Here is a 22,700-nt window from a genome sequence, read left to right as displayed (position 1 = left end):
GGGGGAATGAAAAGTAAGAAATAAAATCAGCCAGAAATGGAGGGATGGCCAGAGATGGAAAAACAGATTGGGGAAAAAAGGAGGAGAGAAAGAGAAATAGAGCAGCAGTAGGAGAAAAAGCAGAGAGAGAAAAATGCAAAATCCTGAACTTCTTTTGTTGCTGTTGCTGTCATATAACACTGAGTTCACCTGGACTTAAACAACGACATATTCGGCACTCATAAGACGCTCTTCTGACCGCTGCTGTGAGCTGCTGGCTGTGGCAGAATGTTCCACCACTGTTCCACTTGAAACAACAGAAAATCCAGTTTGCTGTCGCCTGTCTAACGCAGAGTTCTGTTCAGGCTCTGCAGAGCTCTCACACCAGCCCAAAACACCATCATCTCTCTGTGCCCACTCTGTTCCTACTCTATGCCCACTCTGCACCAATTCTGTGCCCACTATTCACCAACTATATGCTCACTGCTTTTCCAAGTTCTATCCCCAATGTGTGCCCTTCTCTCTGCTGTCTGTGCTCACTCTGTGACTGCTTGGTGCACAGTCTACACCCACTATGTCTCCAATTTGTGCCCACTCTGTCTGTCCCTGCTCTGTGCCTGCCTGGTACCCATTCTGTCCCTCTTCTAAGCCCACTTTGTGCAGATTCTGTGCTCATTCAGTGTCCACTCTGCTCCCATTCTATGTTCATTCAGTGCCCTCTTTGTGCTCACTTTGCACCCACTGTAGGCCAACTCAGCACCCTCTTTGTGCACACTTTGCGCTCAAGCTGTGCCCACTTTAAGCCCACTCAGTGCCCACACTGCACCTACTTTTTCCCCACTCTGTGCCCTCTCTGTTCTTACTTTATGCCCATTCTGCTTTCGATCCATGCCCACGACGTGCCCACTCTGCTCCCACTTTATACCCGTAGCCTTCAACCCATGCTGAGCTTGCTGCTCGCTCGTGCCAAGGCCAGTCGACTCCTGCTGGCGGCAGCTGCCAAAAACCGGGTCAGCACTTTACTTGTTCAACATCATTAATATAGCCCTGCACTCAGTGCAGAAACCTGAGTACAGCTCGGGGTAAGAAGCCGCAATCAAGCAAGAACAGAGTTTCTAAATACAAGTTTAAAATAAATTTAGCAAAATACTCGTTTTTCAGTGTATAGAATGGTGTATAGTTTGTATCAAAATAAAGAAGCTTGAAAAAATGTGAGTTAAGCACTATAGTGGCCAGTTAGTTGAGGTAAGAGGAACACGTTTCCAGGTGTTCCAAGTGGCCAGGTAGTATATATACATGGTAGGTGTTTCTAATAAAGTGGCCAGGTAGTATACATACATGGTAGGTGTTTCTAATAAAGTGGCCAGGTAGTATACATACATGGTAGGTGTTTCTAATAAAGTGGCCAGGTAGTATACATACATGGTAGGTGTTTCTAATAAAGTGGCCAGGTAGTATACATACATGGTAGGTGTTTCTAATAAAGTGGCCAGGTAGTATACATACATGGTAGGTGTTTCTAATAAAGTGGCCAGGTAGTATACATACATGGTAGGTGTTTCTAATAAAGTGGCCAGTGAGTGAAAGTATAAAGAAGGTGTTTCTATTAAAGTGGCCAGTTAGTGGATATACACGGTAGGTGTTTCTAATAAAGAGGCCAATGAATTTTATAGCTAATCATACACACACACACACACACACACACACACACTGCTGACAGACTCACGCTCCTCTACAAACCAATCAAAGTTAAGTACAGGGAGACAAGCCTCAAGTAGGGCATGACGACAGGACATAAGCGTGTCTTGCACAGTTCTTTAGAGCGCCCGTTAAATTGCAATGTAACAAAAACTAAACGGATAAAATGTGCACAACGTGATAAAAACATACGTCTTGATTTGGACTTTCAGGTGTGAAAATGCCCTTAAATTTTAACACATTAGGAAAAAATAAAACCTAAAACATAAAATGTGCCATAACTTTTGCACAGGACACATTTGACATATTTTATTATTTATTAATAATGATAAATAGACAGTAAGTATGAATTAAAATGTACAGAAGTGTGTTCGCTGTAGAGGATGTGTTCACATAGAAAGACCAGAGGAATGCCCAAACTTCTGCATAGGGCTATATTTGACTTGATGACTTTGACAGATATGATTTACAGAAGTGAAGGTTTGCAAATTACTGATATCACACTGTGCTGGAAACAGTATTAGTATATTTTAATATTTCACTATTGCGTTTTTATTTATTTTAACACATAATGGCTGCAGTATTTTTGATATACTTGATGTACTTAGTTCAGTATTTTGATTATTTTAAATCTGGGGCATTTTGCATTTTGTTTAAATCAATTTCACATATTGATACAAATCCATTTGGATGTAGCCTATTTGTGCCCACTCCTGGCTGCTTTCCAAGTTTAGACACAGACCCAACAAGCCACACTATTCTTTGTTTTATGTGTTTCTACAGCGGACACAGCGCTGTAGTCTTGATTCTCAGCTGGGAGCATCACCTGGACATGCTCAGCTCTGCCTCTCCAGGGAAAAGAGAGCACATTCTGAAAACAAGCCAAACGTTTTTCTTCTAGTGATTTAAATAAGCTGAGAGTCGTGAGGAGACGTGCAGCAGCGAGAACGTTCCGCTGCGTCGCTGTCACTGAAGTCTTTTTCTGTGGCAGACGGCACCAGAGCCAGATGTTAGTGTGGAACTGACAGCTGCGGTGTGTCTCCGCTCCACGGGCTTTCCCTGCTGGAGCCGCAGAGTCACACAGCCCTCCTTCCAAATCAACCTCTAAAATCAGGACAAACTCAACTAGGAGTAAAAAATAACCTCTCACTTTCAACATGCTTACATAACTCATCCACTGAGATGTAAACGTCAGACTGGTTTGGTGTGAAATGGTTCATGTCACAGCGACTTGCAGACTCAGAATTCTTCACCAAATTATTGACAGAAATGAGGGGTCGCCATGTCAAGTCAAGTCAAGTCAAGAGTCAAGTGGCTTTTATTGTCAATCCATCTCTGTACAAGTACACAGTGGAGCGAAATTACGCTCCTCCAGGAGCAACACGGAGAAACAAGGAACACAAAGTACAAAGTGCGAACCTGCAGACATCGTGTGCAAACAAAAAATTACACTAGAAACAATAAATAGGATAAATTAATCAGACATTAGACACAGTAAACAGACAGGACAGTGCAGCACCGACACAGCACTCATTCTGGACATGAGGTCGTGGAGTAAGGTGCAGAGATATTAACACGCTGTGATCTGTGAGTCACGCAGTCAGATGACAGACATAAACACAGCAGTTACTGAGGTAGAAAAACCTGAGTAAACAGTGTAAACACAGTGTAGCAGCAGTGTGCCAGATAGTGCAGGTAGAGCATCAAAAGAGTTGTGTGTGTGGAGTGTGTGTGTGTGTGGGGAGGGGGGGTTAGGAATAAAGCTGTTGCAGAGTCTGGCAGTGGTGGCACGGACGCTCCGGTACCTTCTGCCAGACGGCAGCAGTGAAAAAAGTCAGCATGAGGGATGGATGGGGTCGTCCACAATGCTAGTGGCTTTCCGAATACAACGTGTGGTGTAGACGTCCATGACGGAGGGTAGAGAGACCCCGATGATCTTCTCAGCTGTCCTCACTATACGCTGTAGGGTCTTGCGGTCTGAGGCGGTGCAATTCCCAAACCAGGCGATGATGCAGCTGCTCAGGATGTTCTCCACAGTCCCCCTGTAGAACATTGTGAGGATGGGAGGGGGGAGATGAGCCTTCTATCAGTCTCTGCAAGAAGTAGAGGCACTACTGGGCTCTCTTGGCTATGGAGTTGGTATTGAGGGACCAGGTGAGGTTCTCTGTGGTGTGGACACCGAGGAGCTCCTGATGATTTCCACAGCAGAGCCAGTGATGTTCAGTGGGGGGGGTGGTCACCTTGCACTCTTCAGAAGTCAACAACCATCTCCTTAGTTTTGTCTACATTCAGAGACAGGTTGTTGGCTTCGCACCAGTCCGTTAGCCGCTGCACCTCCCTCCTCTCTGTACGCTGACTCATCGTTCTTGCTGATCAGACCCCCCACAGTTGTGTCATCAGCAAACTTGATGATGTGATTTGAGCTGTACTTTGCCGTACAGTCATAAGTCAGCAGAGTAAACAGCAGTGGACAGAGCACACAGCCCTGAGGAACACCGGTGCTCAGTGTGGTGGTGCTGGAGATGTTATTTCCTATCCTGACTAACTGAGGTCTCTCAGATAGGAAATCCAGGATCCATTTACAGAGGGAGGCGTTCAGGCCCAGCAGGCTCAGTTTTCCAATCAGCTGCTGAGGAATGATGGTGTTGAAGCTGAACTGAAGTCTATGAACAGCATTCTGATGTAGGTGTCTTTATTGTCCAGGTGGGCGAGAGCCAGGTGGAGTGTGGTGGAGGTGGCGTCGTCTGTTGAGCAGTTTGGGCGATATGCAAATTGCAGTGGGAATAGTGAAGGAGGAAGCTGGTCTTTAATGTGCCTCATGACAAGCCTCTCAAAGCACTTCATGATGATGGGAGTAAGTGCAACGGGATGGTAGTCATAGAGGCAGGACACTGGAGACAGGGATGATGACGGTGGACTAGAATCATGACTGTAGCACTCAGAGAGATGTTGAATATGTCCGTGAGAACATCAGCCAGCTGTGCGGCGCATTCTCTGAGCACTCTGCCTGGTATGCTGTCGGATCCTGGTGCTTTTCGTGGGTTGACTCTGTGTAGAGTTCTCCGCACATCAGCAGTGGACAGACACAGTACCAGTTCACTTGGAGGTCCACAACAAATGTACAGTGATTTCATTTAATATCCAAAACCACCAACGAACCTACAAGTCTTCAACATGTTATATGTAATTATGACATCAAAATAGTGTTAAATCTATAAAAGATAAAAGTTTCCTTTAAGGGGAATTATGCCTTACATCATTTTTTGTTTAAAAAAGTGGCCAGTTAGGGGAAGTAAAAGTTAGGTGTTTCTAATAAAGTGGCCAGTGAGTGGAAGAACAAGGGTAGTGTTTCTAATAAAGTGGCCAGTGAGTGGAGTTAAAAGATAGTTGTTTCTAATAAAGTGGCCAGTGTGGAAGCACATGGTAGCTGTTTCTATTGAAGTGGCCATGAGTTTTAAAGTCACACACACACACACACCCCCACACACACACACACTCAATAACATGTCAATTGTACGCAGGAAACAGAGAAGCAGCTTAAGGTAAGTAACCACGGCAACCAGATAACAAAACATATGAAAGCGGACAGAAAAGCTGTTGTGAAGTGCAGAGAGAAAAAATGGAACTGTTAATAGAGGAAAGAGAGCACAGACTGCTGTAACCTGCCAACCAGTACCACATTGTGAGACTTTTTTTTTGACTGTGATAAAGGCAATATGACTGCATTACTGTATACAGAAAAAAACTAAAGAACGTGCTTACACTATTCTCGAACTCAAGTACATACAGTGCATCCGGAAAGTATTCACAGCGCTTCACTTTTTCCACATTTTGTTATGTTACAGCCTTATTCCAAATTGAATTAAATTAATCTTTTTCCTCAAAATTCTACACAAAATACCCCATTGTGACCATGTGAAAAACGTTTTCTCGAGAGTTTTGAAAATTTATTAAAATTAAAAAACAAAGAAATCATATTTACATAAGTATTCACAGCCTTTGCTTAATACTTTGTAGAACCACCTTTGGCAGCAACTACAGCCTCAAGTCTTTTTGAATATGATGCCACAAGCTTGGCACACCTATCTTTAGGCAGTTTTGCCCATTCTTCTTTGCAGTACCTCTGAAGCTCCATCAGGTTGGATGGGAGACGTCTGTGCACAGCCATTTTCAGATCTCTCCAGAGATGTTCAATCGGATTCAAGTCTGGGCTCTGGCTGGGCCACTCCAGGACATTCACAGAGTGGTCCTGAAGCCACTGCTTTGAGATCTTGGCTGTGTGCTTCGGATCGTTGTCCTGCTGAAAAATGAACCGTCGCCCCAGTCTGAGGTCAAGAGCGCTCTGGAGCAGGTTTTTATCCAGGATGTCTCTGTACATTGCGACATTCATCTTTCCCTCTATCCTGACTAGTCTGCCAGTTCCTGCTGCTGAGAAACATCCCCATAGCATGATGCTGCCACCACCATGCTTGACTGTAGGGATGGTATTGGCCTCGTGATGAGCAGTGCCTGGTTTCCTCCAAACATGACGCCTGGCATTCACACCAAAGAGTTCAATCTTTGTCTCATCAGACCAGAGAATTTTGTTTCTCATGGTCTGAGAGTCCTTCAGGTGCCTTTTTGCAAATTCCAGACGGGCTGCCTTGTGCCTTTTACTAAGGAGTGGCTTTCGCCTGGCCACTCTGCCATACAGGCCTGATTGGTGGATTGCTGCAGAGATGGTTGTCCTTCTGCAAGGTTCTCCTCTCTCCACGGAGGAACGCTGGAGCTCTGACAGAGTGATCATTGGGTTCTTGGTCACCTCCCTGACCAAGGCCCTTCTCCCCCGATCGCTCAATTTAGACGGCCGGCCAGCTCTAGGAAGAGTCCTGGTGGTTCCGAACTTCTTCCATTTACGAATGATGGAGGCCACTGTGCTCATTGGGACCTTCAACGCAGCAGTAATTTTTCTGTATCCTTCCCCAGATTTGTGCCTCGAGACAATTTTGTCTCGGAGGTCTACAGACAATTCCTTTGACTTCATGCTTGGTGTTTGCGCTCTGACATGCAGTCAACTGTGGGACCTTATATAGACAGGTGTGTGCCTTTCCAAATCATGTCCAATCAACCACAGGTGGACTCCATTTAAGCTGTAGAAACATCTCAAGGATGATCAGTGGAAACAGGATGCACCTGAGCTCAATTTTGAGCTTCATGGCAAAGGCTGTGAATACTTATGTAAATATGATTTCTTTGTTTTTTAATTTTAATAAATTTTCAAAACTCTCGAGAAAACTTTTTTCACATGGTCACAATGGGGTATTTTGTGTAGAATTTTGAGGAAAAAGATTAATATGATTAAATTTGGAATAAGGCTGTAACAAAACAAAATGTGGAAAAAGTGAAGCGCTGTGAATACTTTCCGGATGCACTGTATTACTCTAACAATATGAAGTGGGCCGTAAAAGGGGGAATGAGTTTAACAGTCAATGTCTTGGTTACGGCTGCACAACATGTACAGAATGCCACACTGCAATTACATTGTTCATTATTGCAATTGCAACATACACTATATGGCCAAATGTTTGTGGACACCCCTCCTAATTATTGCGTTCAGAGGTTTCAGTTACACCTGCTGGTAACAGCTAGATAAAATCAAGCACATAGCTTTGTAAACACTGGCAATAGAATGGATTATATTGAACAGCTCAGTGACTTTTTAAACAAAGCACTGCCATAGGATGTCACCTTTGTCACGAGTCTGGTTGTGAAATTTCTGTACTGCTAGATCTGCCCCTGACAACCGTAAGTGCTATTAATGCAAAATGGAACAAGAACAACTCAGCAAAAAAATAATACAGTCAGCCATGCAAACTCACAGAGCAGGGCTATCAAGTGCTGCAGTGTGTAGTGCATAAAAGTCACCTGTCCTTTGCTGCATCATTCACTACAAAGTTCCAAACCACCTTTGAAAGCAACGTCAGCACAAGAACTGCACATGGGGAGCTTCATTAATTTGGTTTCCATGGATGAGCAGCTGCAAACAAGCCTAAGATCACCACAATGACAAGTGTTGGCTGGAGTGGTCTAAAGGACATGTGATGTATAATGCTTCACTATCTGATGGTCTGATGGATGAATCTGGGTTTGATGCATGCTAGGAGAACACTACCTACGAGGATGCATAGTGCCAACAGTAAAGTTTGGTGGAGGAGGTATAATGGACTAGGGCTCTTTTTTCACAGTTTGAGCCCCTTAGTTCTAGTGAATGATGGGTGATGATAATGCTTCAGCATATGAAGACCTTTTATAAGAGAATTATATTTCAACTTTTATATTGTCAACTTTGTTGAAACAGTTTGGGGAAGACTTTTCTTTTTCCAGCATGACTGAGCCCCTGTGAACAAAGTGAGCTCCATAAAAACATGATTCGATGAGTCTGGTGTGGAGGAACTCTTGCACAAAGCCCTGACCTCAACCCCACTGAACCTGGACCTTTGGTATGAAGTAGAACATCAATGTAATGAATATTTGATAATATTTGATAGATTCAATAATTAAAAGCTTCAGAAATGGTAAAGTCATTTAAACAAGCAACACCTTTACTACATTTGTGAATTTGAGGTAGCAGATATTTATCAATCTAGATGCACACAGTTGTCAGCTCTGCAAACCAGATTGCTTGGAGATGAGAACAACTGTCGAAACTCCATTCTCAACTATCGGATTTTAGCAACAGTTCGTTTTAGCTCTAAGTGCAGTCCAAATAGGTTTCCTACTCAAACGTGCAAACTTTGCCAGCCAATAAGACTGAGTTTAGAGCATGGTCCAGTGGAAATCAGCCTAAAAACCTTCATCATAAAGAATCTCAAATATAAGCACATTTTATATTCTTATTTGTTTTAGGCAGACGCGCTTGGCTGGCACATGCAAGCAGTGCCACAGATTTCTTCTTTGTTGTCAGATTGAGAAGGATCACTCGTATTAAAATAACTGGTTATCTATGATGTTTTCGCACAACTTTGTAGTGTTTAAATTGAGTTTTTTTTTTTTTTAATGCATAGAAAAAGCTAAATAAATACATAGAAATTATGCAGCAGTAAAAAAAAGCAGCACATAATTCGTAATAATCCTAAGAAATATAATATTATTAGCAATAATAACAGCAGTACCAAGAATTCATGTGCACACTGAGCACCAGCAGCAGTGCGAAATCATTTCTTCTGCCAAACAGCAAACAAATAAATAAAAAACAGCAGCTAAGCTGTCTTGCTGCGCCGCCAGAGAGTACAAAACCACAAATCTCCTTCAGCGGGAGAAATACACCTTGCGTGATCAAGTATAGGGTTGACAACAGGGTCAATTTCTCCTTCTGTTATTCTGACAAGCTGATCCATGGCTGCTGAGAACCAACTACAGCCACCAAAACCATGTGGCTGGGTCACAAATCGTAAAACAAACAGGAAAAAAAGCCCAGACTGCTCAGAGAACAGATGTTCAGATAAGGCGAAAAGTATTAGCAAGACGTCTGCGCTTTATCTGTGGAGTGTGGCGCCTGCTAGATCTGCAGCCAGCTATAAACAGCCACAAAGCTCAGGGTCTTGAGAAAAGTTCAGAGAAAAGTCCATCCACTTTTTGAAATTGCACATAAATTTCAGCCAATTATATTGATGACCATTGAAAAACTGCACAGCTTATATGACCAATAACATATTTCTGATTCATAACATATACAAAATGATACCACCGCTGTCTGTCTGCTCTGAATATGTTATATAAATACATATGGAGCTTTAGCTTCTCAATAAAAGTCTGTCATGTTGAAACATTCACACTGCAAAAAATGGTATCTTGTCAAGTAAAATTATCTTAAATATAGTCAATAAATCTCCGCCCGAAGACTGCTGGATGGATGGATAGTCAATAAATCTAATATTTCTCTGTTGAGATTGATGCAGGTGGCACGGTGGCGTGGTGGGTAGCGCTGTCGCCTCACAGCGAGGAGGGCCTGGGTTCGATTCCCCGGCCGGGCGGCCAGGGTCCTCTCTGTGTGGAGTTTGCATGTTCTCCCCGTGTCTGCGTGGGTTTCCTCCGGGTTCTCCGGTTTCCTCCCACAGTCCAAAGACATGCAGTCAGGCCAATTGGACATGCTAAATTGCCCCTGGGTGTGAGTGACTGTCTGTCTGTCTGCCCTGCGATGGACTGGCGACCGCTGGGATATGCTCCAGCACCCCCCCGCGACCCTGACAGAGAAGCGGCTTAGAAAATGGATGGATGGATGGAGATTGATGCAAGCCCAATTTAAGATTAGCTATCTTCTAGATGTTTTTTACTTGTTTTAAGTGATTGCATTAAGCAAAATTATTTCACTATATGAGCAGATAATTTAGCTTGTTTTAAGAAATGTGCTTAAACCAGCTAAATTATCTGCCAGTACAGCAAAATCATTTTACTCAATAAAATTAAAAACTAGTGAAAATGGTCTCTTCACAAGATATGATTCTTTGCAGTGAAGGAATTCCCTATTATTTTGTTTTGCAGTATTTACAATGTGTTAAAATGTACAATTTGACAATGATGGAAATGATCCAGAATTACAAAACATTGTTCCATTATCTTTCATTCAAAGGTAAGATCATGTATCCTGTAAAGTTACTGTTTTGGAGATCTAAGGTTTTGTTGAGACAACATGGTATTAATGTTATTTAATTTTTAGACAAAATAAATTCAGAATGGCTGAAAAAAAAAGACTTGAAATCAGGATTGGCCTTGTGACCCTCGTTTCTGGTCATATTCATCATCATATCCAGTCATTTAAACGAGAACATTCTTCCTACAATCTTTGGTTGAAATTCAATAACTACTGTCTGCCTCAAAGGCACTTTCTGATTATTGATTATGTCACCACGCATTAGGGTGTTTAGCCACTCCTCCCCCCAGTTTCTGACGAGAAAGCAAACATAAAAAGAGAGTGAGAGACACAGAGAGAGACCCTCCTCTTTTAACAGGACAGGCAAACATCTACAGCAATGCCAAAACCGCTGCGTGAGTGTCTCAGTGGTGTGAACCAGTGTGCCAGTGGTGTGTGCCAGTGTTTCAGTAGTGGGTGCCAGTGTTTCAGTAGTGTGTGCCAGTGTTTCAGTAGTGTGCATGAGTGTTTCAGTAGTGTGTGACAATGTTTCATTGGTGTGTGCCAGTGTTTCAGTAGTGTGTGCCAGTGTTTCAGTGGTGTGTGCCAGTGTTTCAGGGGTGTGTGACAGTGTTTCAGTGGTGTGTGCCAGTGTTTCAGTGGTGTGTGCCAGTGTCTCAGTAGTGGGTGCCAGTGTTTCAGTGGTGTGTGCCAGTGTTTCAGTGGTGTGTGCCAGTGTTTCAGTAGTGGGTGCCAGTGTTTCAGTGGTGTGTGCCAGTGTTTCAGGGGTGTGTGACAGTGTTTCAGTGGTGTGTGCCAGTGTTTCAGTATTGTGTGACAATGTTTCAGTGGTGTGTGTGAGAGTTTCAGTGTTGTGCGCAAGTGTTTGTGGTGTGTGTGAGTGTTTCAGTGGTGTGTGACAGTGTTTCAGTGGTGTGTGCCAGTGTTTCGGGGTGTGTGCCAGTGTTTCAGTATTGTGTGACAATGTTTCAGTGGTGTGCATAAATGTTTCAGTGGTGTGTGTGAAAGTTTCAGTGTTGTGCGCAAGTGTTTGTGGTGTACGTTAGTGTTTCAGTGGTGTGTGTACGAGTGTTTCAGTGTTGTGCGCGAGTGTTTGTGGTGTGCGCGAGTGTTTGTGGTGTATGTGAGTGTTTGTGGTGTATGTGAGTGTTTCAGTGGTGTGTGTGTGAGTGTTTCAGTGGTGTGTGCAAGTACTATGTGTGTGTGCAAATGTTTCAGTGTATTTTACCCCAATCAGCCCCCCACAGGGTACAAGTCTTTGTTAAAAGCCTGAAATTTCTTTCTCCACGCTTCAACACGTGTTTGCTTAAAAGGCAAAACAGTCTTTCATCACCGCTCGACTACAGACAGAAGCACAAGAACGACTACCCGCTCCACATGGCCACACTCCATTAATCTCTCTCTCTGTTGCTCTCTGTTTCTCTCTCTCTCTCTCTCTCTCTCTCTCTCTCTCTCTCTCTCTCTCTGTCTGTCTGTCTCTCTTGCCCTCCCTCCCTCCCTCCCTCCCACCCTGATTACCACACATATTAGTTAAGCACTGTTGACACCCTTTGATGATTTGCAGTAATCTCTTGTGCTTAAAGGCCAGTCTAGGGAAACTGTCCTTCTAGTGTAGCGGAGCAGCTGTCTTTAAAGGGGAATTCTACCAATTTTTCAAAATTTCTGCAAAATGAAATGGTCAAGATGCAAAGTAATTCAGAGTGGTTTGGTGTGAAATGCTTCATTCTAGAGAAACTTACCAAGTCAGAACTGTTCACACTGGTGCTGACAGAAACTAGATGTCTAGAAAGTTTATAGTATTAAAATATAAACGTACCAATAATTCAAATTAATACCTGTAACAGAGTAAAACACATCACACATGTCGAAAACGCATTAAGCGTTGATCAGCACACCAATATAAAATCAACAAAGCATGGAATTTGACCAGGTGTGCCCAAACTTGTGCACACACTTGTGTGCACGTCTGAATCTCAGGTGTGTGTGTGTGTGTTTTTTCTGTGGTTGTATTGTGGTTGAGAAGCCGGCAGCATGTTTAAAGCACACACTGCAAAGGGAGAGTATCGGACCCGTCGTCCCCTGAGCTCACTAATCCCAGTAAAGATGGACACAGAGATGTGATCCAGCAGAGCTCCGACCAGCATCGCCTGCATTAAAAGACAGCTCAGCCTCCGCTGCCAGGTTAATCCCAAACATGGGATTTATCTGCCGAGAAAGTTGCCGCCGCGATAAACATCTCACCGGATGCCTTAATTAGGCATGAAGAAATGAGGATTATGGGATAGAGGTGAAAGTAGGCTGCTGTCAAGGTCGAGGTCGCATTAGCTGCATCCCCCTGACGTTCTTTTCTCAGTCTTTGAGATGTGAACACTGGTTTGCTTCTCAAAGTTCAAAAGGTGAGTTAAAGCGATAAATTGGGGTGAGGGGAAAGCTGTGGAAATCTTTCGCCTTGCTCACAAACACGTACTCAAATCTGTTCACTGAACAACTCGGCATGGAGTGCTTGATGATTTAGGTGGGGTAATTGGTGGGGTAAAAGCTTGCACTGGATTAATGAACCTAATGTAGCATAATGGAAACTTATGTCCACCATTTAGCTTCATGCAGAACTGCATGTCTAAAGCTGAATGTAGTTGACTGCTTATGAATGTGAACAGCCAGAAGGGGGCGCTCTTGTAAGTTTTACTTGTCAATGAAAGGGCAAAAGTTGAGCTGCTATATTCGTGTTTAATATATTATCTATATATTATCTATAACGGCTCTTCTTAACAGCCCTAATCTAGGTGAAAATAAGGGACCACATATAGAGAAAACACGAAAACTTGTCTTTTTATGCAATTTATGCTCTTGTGAGTTTTACTTGTTAATAAAAGGGCAAAAGTTAAGCTGCTGTCTTCTTCTTCTTCTTTCAGCTGCTCCCTTTAGGGGTCGCCCCAGTGGATCATCTGCCTCCATCTTGCCCGATCCACTGCCTCCTCTACTTTCACACCAACCATCTCCATGTCCACCTTCACTACATCCATAAACCTTCTCTGAGGTCTACCTCTTCTCCTTCTACCCGGCAGCTCCATCTCCAACATTCTTTGACCAATATATCCACTATTCCTCCTCAACACATGTCCAAACCATCTCAACCTGGCCTCTCTGGCTTTATCTCCAAACTGCTCCACCTTCACTGTCCCTCTGATCTGCTCATTTCTAATCTTGTCCAGCCTCGTCACTCCCAACGAAAATCTCAGCATCTTCATCTCCGCCACCTCCAGCTCAGCCTCCTGTCTTTTAGACAGAGCCACAGTCTCCAAACCATCCACAGTCTCCAAACCATAAAAGTTAAGCTGCTGTATTCCTGTTTAAAATATTTTCTATATTTTTTTTAAACACCATTATTTCTATTAGGATAATGTTTAGCTGGAAAGAGCAAACACAACTGATGGAGTATATTCAACAATATCATGGAAAAAAAAAACATTAAAAAAACGGTTCTAAAAGAAAATTTCTAATTTTCTCCCCAATTGGGTTGCATCCGATTCCACCCACTAGTGAGGACTCCCACAATCTCATGATACCACCAGTGCCACACTCTGAAAAGAGATGGTTCTCTTGAACACTTAAAGAATCATTTGCATGATTAAGGGCTTCTTGGCTTTATGAAAGGGTTCTTAAGAACAATGGAGAGTGTGCTGCAGATGGTTCTAAACAGCCTACAGAACAAAAGGGTTCTATTTAGCACCAAAAGGGTTCCAATATTGTTATAAGCCAAAGAACCCTGTTTTGGTACTATGTAGAACATATATTTGTGCTAAGAGTATAGGAGGGCAAATGAAAACACAGACTTCTTTTCGATCTGCCGCTAACACAACATCACTAGACAGCTAAAGATGCTTGGAGGAGAACACTAACCGCCAGTTCTGTTACATCAACTGACAGATATCTGCACTGACTTGCATCACGCTGAGTGATGGGGGGGGCAACCAGAAGTGTTTCCTCACTAAATGTTTCAGTGGTGAAATTTCAGTGCATCCCCACGAGAAAGAAAATGAGGAGCAAAAACATAACAAATGATCCTTTCTCATCACGCTCATGAACGCTGTTCACTCACTCACACCCTCTGCCACTGATTACTCTCTCTGCTTTGATATGTGTTGTGAGATAACTATCACATCATCAGAACAGTGTGCAGTATCATTTCTAGGCCGTATCAGGTGCCCCTGACTAATCCTAATGACTTCATTAGAGCTGCTACGCAGCGATGGAAGCTCACTGACACGTCCTGATGCAGGCAATAGACATTCGATAATGTCCACAGCAGGTAAAGCTAATTAGAGGGTTCAGTAGTGGCGGGCTGCTCTGGAGAGCGTCTATTACTGAGATGTGCTCCTGTCGGAGAGGCGTACACACATCACTACACCCGTCTGCTGTGCTCTCGATCACAATCAGAGCACTTAAAGGGCCCATATCCTACCTTTTTACTGTATCAGACTTCCCCTACAAAGCCTACTTATGAAATCTGTGTAGGTTTATGTAACAAGAACAGTCCTAATTCAGAATTCACATGATCGCTTTCCAACCTCCCTGTCCTGTTCAGGCTGTTTTGTGACTGTATAGGATGAAAAGTTAAAATGGGATGCTTAAGGACGTCAGAGTTAGTTGTTGGGCTTTCATATTTGTGATGTCACTTGTGGGGGAAGTGGCCTATTCAATTTCTTAACCAGGATCATAAAACATAAATGATTAGTGAAATGTCACGCAGTTGAATGCAAACGTTTGAAAAGCCCCATTTGACCTGTTTCGTTGATTTTCGAACTCAGTCAGCAACACGTGGCTCTGGAGCTGCACACGCCTCTTTTACTGCCCTGTTGCGGCTCCACAGTAAAAATAAGTAATCCTCCACAATAAAATAATCCTGCTTTGCAGTAAAATAAAGCTCTGTTGGTCGTTCTAACACAGTTTAAACAATTGCACAATAAGAGTTTTAAATGGACTGGAGTTAATGTATATCAGCTAATATCACCATACCTGCTCACCCTTTAACCCTGAAGGTTGGTGTGTTCATCATAGCAATGCAGACAACAATCTCGTCTAGCTAGCAGCTAACAAAACAGCAAAGAGAAGTATTGAAGATGAACATCAATAATTTGGAGATGATGGACTTATTTGCATTTATAATCACTCCAGCTGGTTTACTGATACATTAACTATCGATAAACCTGCAGCGAGAAACTGTCAAACGCTAAAAAGTCACATAGCTGAAGTCGGTTTCTCGTTCGCCAGCTTCTTGTTCGAATTTCCCCATTCCACCTTAAATTCTGCTGCGGTTTTGTTAACATTTTTTAATCTATAGCTAGGACATTGGCACATACTGAGACATATTTACAGCCAAGATGGCAAAACATTACTTCAATACAATGAGCATAAAACATTGTGGCTCCCAAATATGTTTGATTTATGATGATAGGACAACAGCCCTAAGCTAGGTGAAAATAAGGGAACACATGCAGAAAAAAAAACACTAAAATATGTCTTTTTAGGCAATTTATAAGTGGACTTTATCCTCAGGATGTTAAATTCAGCAGATAACCAGAAATTGTGCATTACAATGTGCAGAGGTCTGTCTCTGGAGAGGATGTGTTAAATTGTCTTCACTTAGAAAATCAACAAGAGCTTGTCATTTGACCAGGGGCATTCATGTTAATGACATCACAAACATGAATCAAAAACAGGCAGTTTTTGCAGGTTAGTTTCCATCAATGGTCTGTATAGACTTGGAAATATGACTGTTTTTAAACATATATTTTATGTGGAAAATGCAATCTGGTTTTTCCATGATATTGGCCCTTTAATATTCTAGCTTTCTCTTCAGGGATGCGAAATCTGCCACACTGCGCTGCCATCCTGAATGACTCTGCCTTGCAGGCTGCTGTCACCTCGTCTCCACGAGCCTTATTAAGGCCAGTTAGTGCCGAATGTCATGTTTTTACTGCTCTCATAAGAGGAAATGAGCTCCGCAGAGAGACAGAGGGAGAGAGAGAGAGAGAGAGAGAGAGAGAGAGAGAGAGAGAGCAGAGCACCAGAGTTAGAGTTTATTGTCTTTGCCTTCTCGCAGACCCTTTAAAACAGAAAAAGGTGTCCAGAAACTGGAGTGGCATGTGGCTAATCTTCGAGAAATGCCCAACAGACACCGCACGGACAGCAGAAGGAAGCGAAATGCAGGCAGGCAGTGGAATGACCACCACATCAAATAACTGAGAAATAATTCACTTTCCTGTTGCTGTTTATGAGATTTTTTGGGCAGATATTCCAAATTAAGCTTTATCACAATTTTTTTTTCATATTATAACACTGTTACAACAACATAATACAGCATAATACAAATAATCAGCATTATAAATATAAATAAAAACAATAATAGTGCATCATGTTAAAATAAATATTAATTGGTTAAATGATTATTTGATTATTTAAGAATATGAATAGCTTTATATATTTAATTAATGTTCAACAACATTTTTTTCACCTTGTCACCTGTATCTCATTTACTCCTGTGTATAAACACTCGTCTGTTTGTAACAACTCTTTGTGAAGTTTTGCCAACTTTTCAAACCAAGTGTTTAAAAAAGAATAGCAAACAAGAAGCAGAGGTGACGGAGGAAATATGATAACTGTGAGATGGAGTAGCAGGAGTAGCGGAGGCAGTATCTGAGTGGGATCAATTTATTTGCTTACCTTATCGGCTTTTACAGCTTTAGACTAGTTTGTGGCTGTTGTGAGGTCAAGAAACCGTTGAGAACAATGTTTTCAAGAAATCCACTTGTTCTCAGAATTACTCTTAAGAATAAAATTAAGGCAAAAAAAAGAGATTTCTTCAGTCGTTGTTGAAAAATAGCAATTTTTCTTCATTTTTTCTTAAGACTGCAGTTAAATAACATTTTCTTTTTTAAGACATTTGCGTGAATCCAGGCCCTTATTCTATAAAAGCTGCCATTTTGGAGATACATGTTTTTTTTTTTTTTTCCTGTTGGACAGTGACTGTGACGGGACGGCAGGGAGGCGGACCCCAGTGCAGAGAGGAAAGCCCATGAGAAAGGTTTGTGAACGAATTTGAGGTGATGGAGTGTGAAATTAGTGACCGTGCATGTTGGAGTTGAGGTGACTCAGAGCCAGGCTCAAACCGGGGGTCTGAGGAGTTACTGCTGAGCCATCAGACGTGGGCAAAGCATCTCAACGAATTGGAAATAAAAAAAAAAACGCGGGAAAAAGGCACAGCCTTAAGTAGAGGAGTCCGCGGGTGTGCCGGGTTGGGCCTAATCAGCCCAAGGGCTTCTGGGAATTGGAATTCCCTGAATTTGAGGTGAAAGGACGTAAACTAGCTTCTCTTTAGTACGTAAACAGTTGTTTACCTCAATGTCAGCTCTGTGGTTCAAAATTACCGCCAACCAAAGGATCCATTTCTGCATAATTAAAACAGCCGTCACATGGCCTCCAGCTTGAGCCACACCTTGTACACAGTCCTCACTGAAGGCTTCCTGAGGTCTGCAATGAACACAACAGCCAGCATCATTCACATAAATATGCAGGTCGTGGTCTCAGTCAGTTTTATCTTTCTGCCACAATTCTGATGAGAATTTCCTGTAATTAATGAATTACAACCAGTCCCAATTATCTAATATCTACTGCATGTTACATATATATATATATATATATATATATATATATATATATATATATATATATATATATATGCAGTAGATATTAGATAATATAAAAAAATTTATATATATATATATATATATATATATATATATATATATATATATATATATATATATATATATATAAATATTTGAACATCATCTTTTAGAGAATTATGAGAAATAAAGTGCATACTTTGGCAGCGTATTACACTCTAGTGAATCTGTGTGAATTACAGAGGATTTTAATGTGGGTATTTGGGGTCAGAAATCATAGTTGAGGTTATAACCTGACCTTTACTGAGGAGTTATCGTTTGGTGAGTGCAGTGTGTTTAATTTGAGGCAGAAATGTCATGGTCACACTCGGTTCGCTCATTAGGCGTCTGGGCCGTGTTCTCCATGAAGCCGCTCTGTGAAAATACCTGCACAAACAAACCTGAGGCAGACAGAGTTTTACACACTGCATTCTCATCATGAAGAAGCCACTAAATGCCCTGCGCTCTATTATAGTGACACAGTCAGCTTTCTGCTGAAAGGCTCAGTGGAACATCGGCTGAATGCCCAGCCTAGCAGGTGTTATCAGGTTTGTTGATAGATAGTAGGTAGTAGGTAGATGTAGCTGTTTAAAAGACTGAATTTAAAAGAGTTGTTTCTAACCATTCTCTTCTCTTCTCTTCTTTTTTCTCTTCTCTTCTCTCTTCTCCTCTCTCTTCTCTACTCTACTCTTCTCTAACCTTCTCTTCTATTCTCTTCTCTACTTTTCTCTTCTCTAACCTTCTCTTCTCTTCTCTTCTTTTTTCTGTTCTCTTCTCTCTTCTCCTCTACTCTACTCTTCTCTAACCTTCTCTTCTCTTCTCTACTTTTCTCTACTCTTCTCTTCTCTAACCTTCTCTTCTCTTCTTTTCTCTTCTCTAACCTTCTCTTCTCTTCTCTTCTTTTTTCTGTTCTCTTCTCTCTTCTCCTCTACTCTACTCTTCTCTAACCTTCTCTTCTCTTCTCTACTTTTCTCTACTCTACTCTTCTCTAACCTTCTCTTCTATTCTCTTCTCTTCTTTTCTCTTCTCTAACCTTCTCTTCTCTTCTCTACTTTTCTCTACTCTTCTCTTCTCTAACCTTCTCTTCTCTTCTTTTCTCTTCTCTACACTTCTCTTTTCTCTTCTCCTCTCTTCTCTTCATGTTTCTACCCATTCTCTTCTCTTGTGCATGTTTATACGCAAAGACATTTGCCAATCCAATTGAATACATATAATTACAGATTAAGATGGAGGTGTTTATATGACTCTTCTCTTTTCTAAGTTTCTATTCTCTTCTGTAATTTCCTCTTCTCTTTTCTAACTTCTGTTTTCTCTTTTTTTCTTTCTTTTCTCTTCTGAATTTTTCACAATTTTTCTTATTTTCTCTGAATAAAATATATAAAAATGCATGCATGCATATGAAATTATAATCCATAGGTCTTAATATGATGTTGGCCCACCCTTTGCAGCTATAACAGCTTCAACTGGGAAGGCTTTCCACAAGGGTTAGGAGTGTGTTTATGGGAATTTTTGTCCGTTCTTCCAGAAGCGCATTTGTGAGGTCAGACACTGATGTTGGACAAGAAAGCCTGGCTCACAGTTTCCACTCTAATTCATCCCAAAGGTGTTCTATTGGGTTGAGGTCAGGCCAGTCAAGTTCTTCTACACCAAACTGGCTCATCCATGTCTTTATGGGTCTTGCTTTGTGCACTTGTGCACAGGCATCCTGGAACAGGAAGGGACCGTCCCAAAACTTCCCACAAAGTTGGGAGCATGAAATTGTCCAAATCTCTTGGTGCTGAAGCTTTAAGAGTTCCTTTCACTGGAACTAAGGGGCCGAGCCCAACTCCTGAAAAACAACCCCACACCATGATCCCCCCTCCACCAAACTTTACACTTGGCACAATGCAGTCAGACAAGTACCGTCTCCTATCAACCACCAAACCCAGACTTGTCCATCGTATTGCCAGACGGAAAAGTATAATTGGTCACTCCAGAGAACACGTCTCCACTGCTCTAGAGTCCAGTGGCGGCACTTTACACCACTGCATTAGATGCTTTGCCCTGCGGCTTGGATGCAGCTGCTCGGCCTTGAAAACCCATTCCATGAAGCTCTCTACGCTGTTCTTGAGCTGATCTGAAGGCCACATGAAGTTTGGAGGTCTGTAGAGATTGACTCTGCAGAAAGTCGGTGACCTCTGCGCACTATGCCCCTCAGCATCCGCTGACCCCGCTCTGTCATTTTACATGGCCGACCACTTCGTGGCTGAGTTGCTGTCGTTCCCAATCGCCTCCACTTTGGTATAATCCCACTGACAGTGCACTGTGGAATATTTAGTAGTGAGGAAATTTCATGATGTAGAAGCAGCCTGCATGCGTAGGTGCTTGGTTTTATACACCTGTGGCCATGGAAGTGATTGGAACACCTGAATTCAATGATTTGGATGGTTGAGTGAATACTTTTGGAAGTATAGTGTATATAAAATGCTAGGGATGCACCAAATTTTCAACTAAAATTTTTCATCTGAAAATGATAAAAAAATGTCACAGTCAGTTTTTTAAAGTCTCTACAATGACGTGTTAAAATCTATGATATTCATCTAATGTACCTAGTCTAATGTTTTGCTGATTTTCTAAGAGAAAGTAAATCATCACCTCCTCAGAGAACACACTTACATATGGCATTTTCTGCTATAAATTACTGGGCATAATTTTGGTATATTTAGGCTATTTATTGAGTTAAACATCTTAAAAAAAAAAAAAACTAAACATAAAATCTGCTATAACTTTTGCGTGGGCCACAATTTCTGTTAAATTCAGTAAATAAACAGTAATTGTGTATTAAAAGGTGCAGAAGTGTGTCTCTGTAGAGGGTGTGTTACCTTCACTTAGAAAATCAACAAAACATGGAATTTGACCAGAGGTGCCCAAACTTTTGAATAGGATTGTACCAGCACTAACACACAGTGGATTGCCAGCAGCATTAGACAAAGGTCAGCATGAGCTTCAGAAACCCCTCTGAGCCTCAACACACTGCACACACACCTCCACACAGGCTGGAGTAATAACACACATGGCCATTGATGTCCTGCTCTTTTATCTCCCCGGTGCTTTGTTCTGATGACCCATTCACTGACCTCTCTGGCCATTCTGTTTCTGTCTGGCAGTTGTCCACCTGTCCAACAGGCCAAAAGACATAAAAGAAAAAGGAAACCACAGATGATATCCACTCCCCAGGCACTTTATCAGAAGCCCCTCTCTTGGAGCTCCTCCTTGCTGGTGTAGAGTTAGAGAGCGTAGCTCATCTGTTGATGCACAGTTGGTGTTAGCCGTCCTCCAGTGCATCAACACTGGTCAGTTCCTGACCTCACAGATTTGGGTGGTGGACCAAAATCAGCCTATCATGCAAAATAAAACAGCCTAGGCCAGCATTGTTGGTCACCAGAAAAAAAAAGCTTGTGTTGTGTTTTGGATGCTGGTATGCTGGTCAACTAGCATGACCATACTGGATGCATGACCATGCTGGATGACCAGCTAAACCAGCACCAGACTAGCACTAGGCTAACAGAAACCATTCTTTTTTTTTTGTCAGCAGTACTCTCTGTTTTTTTTAAGAATATGGAAAATAGCAGGTAAAACACTGAAAAATGCCACGATAAAAATAACAGCAATAAAATGTGAATGTAAAAAAAAGAAAAGCCATTTGCTGTTGATTATTCAAGTGTAGTTTTCTTTACCTTTTTACATTACATATGAAGCTCATACAAGACAAGACATCAATGTATTGTTTATTATCTCAATATATCACTATTCATAATAGGATCTGCACAGCTACTCGAGTGCTCAGTTAACCGTTTGATGTGCACAGTTAAGTGAAAGTATTTAAGAGCTACTTCGCTAGTCTGAATCACAATTCCATTGGTTTTCTGTAGACCACTAGTTTTCTGTAGGACACCTTTTAGCTCTGTTAGCTCAGAGCTCCTCTGCTCCTCTGAGGAGGCCATTTCTGTTACATGAAAAGCTACCAGCTGTTTTTATGCATTAAGGTGTGTTCCGCTGCATGCTGCTGTGTTTTTGAGCAACACCAGCGCTGTCTCCTAAAAAGGTAAGCTTGCACTCAAACGTTATTTTGCCAAAGTCTGTTTTTATTTTCTTTTATTTTCATTTTTGAGTGTTTGTTCTTCACCAGCCCTGCGATGCACTGGCGACCTGTCCAGGGTGAATCCTGCCTTCCGCCCAATGACTGCTGGGATAGGCTCCAGCAACTCAACTGTTACAAAACAGATAATTGGACGTACTAAATGCTTATTTCACTGTCAATTTACAGACATATCCAGCAAAACAATCAATATAATGAAAAAAAAATTTCCTTTAAAACAGCATTTATACTTCCAAGTAGCACAAGTACCTAAAGCTTCACTACATGGTCTGGAGAGTGAACCATAGCGATGAAATCTGAAATGTAATGTTTTTAAGTAATTCCGGTTACAGAAATACAATAAGCAAGAGTTTTCTACTGGAAACTTTGCTGCCAGACATTTAGCACCACTCAAAGTACCATTACCACCACCATATCAGTCTCACTGCTGTGCTGACGATGGACCACCCCTAAATAACATTTGGACAACAGCGCCCCTGTGGTCAGAAACTGACCAGTTATGAATGAAGTAGAGGTCAAAAGATATGCTTGT

The 22,700-nt window shown here is 42.0% G+C and overlaps 1 protein-coding gene across 3 annotated transcripts in view; it reads right to left on the bottom strand.

Moving 5' to 3' along the window:
* fut8b (fucosyltransferase 8b (alpha (1,6) fucosyltransferase)) overlaps positions 1 to 22,700 on the bottom strand; it is a 227,427-nt gene that overhangs the window by 162,045 nt on the left and 42,682 nt on the right. The window contains exon 1 of one of the 3 annotated variants that reach the window (XM_037537578.1): positions 17,704 to 17,824. The exons of the other annotated variants lie outside the window; for them this stretch is intronic. The gene's annotated coding sequence lies outside the window, so the exon portion shown is untranslated. Of the gene's footprint in view, positions 1 to 17,703; positions 17,825 to 22,700 lie in introns of those variants that run through there. 3 annotated transcript variants of the gene reach the window in all.

This window comes from Pygocentrus nattereri, chromosome 4 (assembly GCF_015220715.1).
Source record: "Pygocentrus nattereri isolate fPygNat1 chromosome 4, fPygNat1.pri, whole genome shotgun sequence".
Taxonomy (NCBI): domain Eukaryota; kingdom Metazoa; phylum Chordata; class Actinopteri; order Characiformes; family Serrasalmidae; genus Pygocentrus; species Pygocentrus nattereri.
This window is presented reverse-complemented; position numbering and strand designations above follow the sequence as displayed.